This window comes from Leptonychotes weddellii, chromosome 7 (assembly GCF_054177405.1).
Source record: "Leptonychotes weddellii isolate Sample4059 chromosome 7, ASM5417740v2, whole genome shotgun sequence".
NCBI lineage: Eukaryota > Metazoa > Chordata > Mammalia > Carnivora > Phocidae > Leptonychotes > Leptonychotes weddellii.
In genome coordinates, this window is record NC_138375.1 from 55,400,187 (window position 1) to 55,403,195 (window position 3,009).

At 39.5% G+C, this 3,009-nt stretch overlaps 1 long non-coding RNA gene and 1 pseudogene across 1 annotated transcript in view; one reads left to right on the forward strand and one right to left on the reverse strand.

The window, feature by feature from the left end:
- Nucleotides 1-244: 244 nt before the first annotated feature.
- Nucleotides 245-3,009, reverse strand: part of LOC145722608 (uncharacterized) — a 10,883-nt gene continuing 8,118 nt past the window's right edge. The window contains exon 2 of the long non-coding RNA XR_014146976.1: nucleotides 245-481. This is a non-coding gene — a long non-coding RNA (uncharacterized LOC145722608). The remainder of the gene's footprint in view (nucleotides 482-3,009) is intronic.
- LOC102749756 (ubiquitin-conjugating enzyme E2 variant 1-like) lies at nucleotides 1,157-1,623 on the forward strand (annotated as a pseudogene).

Genomic DNA, 3,009 nt, shown 5'->3' on the forward strand with positions numbered 1-3,009 from the left:
TCTCAACCCCCAGCCCCAGATATTAACAAAAAGTTTGTCTGTGTTGGTCTTATGAGGGAATTCAAACCACGAACAGAGCTGATGAGGGTGGAGCAGAGAGAATTTAAGTTATAGTAACCTTGATGGCACCTTATACCACTGTTTATCAAATCCTACCTGAATGCTGCTTTGTATCTTTTTTCCCTGGCTAGTGTGAGTCTGAGTTGGGTTCTGCTGTGAATGTGGTATATTTAATGGGCAGGACTTGGTGGGAGAGCAGCAGGAAGTAGCTTTATTCTTTCTCACCACTTACTCTTTAAACCTACTTGGTCAATTCTCCATTCTCCATCTGTGTGGTATACTGAGCAGACCACTTAGATTTTCCGTCACTTCAGGTGTTAGAATAGTCTCATTGCAGGTGCAAAAAATCTGGGTGGATTTAAGTCAGAGCTTCCATTTCTGGTGTAGATGAAATCTTCTGAGGCCCATGTAGGCTTGAAACCTGTGGGAGTGAAGGAAAAGGGTGGTCTTTTGTTTCTATTTCTTCACTATGTTCACTCCTACTTCTCTATGCTTCCTGCTGCCCCCAGTCAGGATGGAAAGGAGAGACGGGAAGAAGCAAAGCAAGGTCTAACTTGATGGTGGTGGTTTAATCTACCATCACTATTCTCCTGTAGCAGATGCCCAAATGCTGGCCTTGGGTCTCGTGGGACGCTTTCATGACTTCTTCACAAACGGCCCCTGATATGGCACAATTGCTGGGTTGGACATTGTACCTTCTGGTTGACCTTTCAGAGGTCACTCCCCTCAGCATCTCTTCATCTCTCTATGAACTGACATGGAGCAATTTCTAGGACGAAAAAAAGCGAAGTGTAAAGAGTGCCCATAGTATGCTACCTTTCATGTAATGAAGAAGGGGAAAATAAGAAACTATGCATATATCTGCTCAACAATGCCGTGCGAGCCACGTGGAGCTTAGACAAAAGGAACATATACACCCTTGGCTCTAATGGAAGCAAACTCATAAATATTCTCAAAATCTACTTCTTTGTTTATATTGTTTTCAGTTGAGAGAATTGCCACGTTTGATCACTTATTTTAGTTTATTATTATTTTGTAAAGTAGGCTCCATACCTAATGTGGGGCTCAAATTCACGACCCCAAGCTCAAGAGGTGCATGCTCTACAGATTGAACCAGTCAGGTGCTCCTTGATCATTTCTTTTGATCAAGTGGCCATCTTAAATAATTTTTAATTAACTTAAGCTTAAGTAAAATTATAGTAAAGTCTGTTTTGGTATAAATAAAATATTTAAATTAAAAATAATGGTGTGAGGAGCAACAGTGATGCAAGGTGGCCATCAGCCACCATGAGCTGGGACAATTTATGAAAATCAAATATACAGTCTTAAATAACTTAAATACCCAGAAGCACCTCCCCTTTGTAATATTTGTAACAAAAATGAATATTAATGGAGTTAATAGTTTCAATGGAGTGGTGGACCCAAGAGCTATATCAGTGCTGGCAAAATGGCAGAATTCATAATAGCATCAAAGTTGTCCTGCAAGAGCTTTGGTGCCTAATGATGTCTAAAGAAAACATGAAACTCTCTCAGCCGCCCCAAGGACAGTGTTACAGTAATTAATTGAAAAGAAAAACCACAGTCCTCCCGTTCAGTTTAAACAGTCTTCATTTTCCACAGTTACATTTTCTAGATACATCTTGTAGACTTCAAAGTACTGGAAAGGAAGCTCCCATTCAAAGGCAATTTATCTTAAGATATTGTAAATGATACTAATTTTTGGTCCATTTGGAATATATGTTGTGCTATAAAAAATAAATAAAATAATGTATTGGTCTACCTACTTTTTAATTTTTCAATATTTTATCATCTGCCTTAATGTTCTTGGGGAATATCAGTCATTAAAAACTACTTAAGAAATGTACACGAGGGCACACATTTTTCCTTTTGCCTCAGGTTCCAATATGGCTCAACTCTGTGGTCATATTTATTTAAAAATTTGATATGTTGTCATCACAGATTTTTTTGTATTAATTTTTATTTTAAAAATATTGCATTAAAATATTATTTATTTATTTTTAAAGATTTTATTTATTATTTTAGAGAGAGATAAGAGAGCATGAGTGGGGGATGGGCAGAGGGAGAGGGAGAAAGAGAATCCCAAGCAGACTCCACACTGAGTGTGGAGCCCAATGCAGAGCCTGATCCCACAATCCTCAGATCATGACCTGAGCTGAAACCAAGAGTCGATGTTCAACCGACTGAGCCATGCAGGCACCCCTAAAATCTTATTTATTTTGACTACAGATTCCACCCCCCGCCGTTAATTACTGTGCCCAAGGTGAGTTCCTCACCCTAATGTGGTCTCTGCATCTCAACTGTGCAAAAAGAAACACAAAAAGGATAAACCAAAAACTAATCAGATTGGTTAGGTACAGGCAGTGGATGGGGATAGGATGGAAAGGGTAAGGACACCTCTCTGAGCAATCCTTTTTATATATTTCTGACTTTTAGAGCCATGCAAATGTTTCATATACTAAAAATATGAACAAAATATAATCAACAAATATGAGAGCCCCAAATGAAATATACACAAAAGCCTAACTGTACTGAACAACATAACCATACTGGGGGTGGCAGCAGAAAAGACCAATCTAAGTAACTTTGGAAAAGAATATTTTGACTCTATACACACTAATATCCTCTAAAGCCAAAGAAAAAATAATTGAGCACAAATACTTTACTTAGTAGTTTGTTTCTATCACAGATATGGATTAGTACTCTGAAACTACTTGATGTGTATTGAAGCCAATAAGTAAATATATTGTGGATCGTGAGAGCCTGGTTTCTCACTGTCAGAGAAAGCAGTTAAAATAAAGAAAGGGGGGCACGTGGGTGGCTCAGTTGTTAAGCGTCTGCCTTTGGCTCAGGTCGTGATCCCAGAGTCCTGGGATCGAGCCCCGCGTCGGGCTCCCTGCTCGGGGGTGGGGGGGGCGGGGGGAGGCCTGC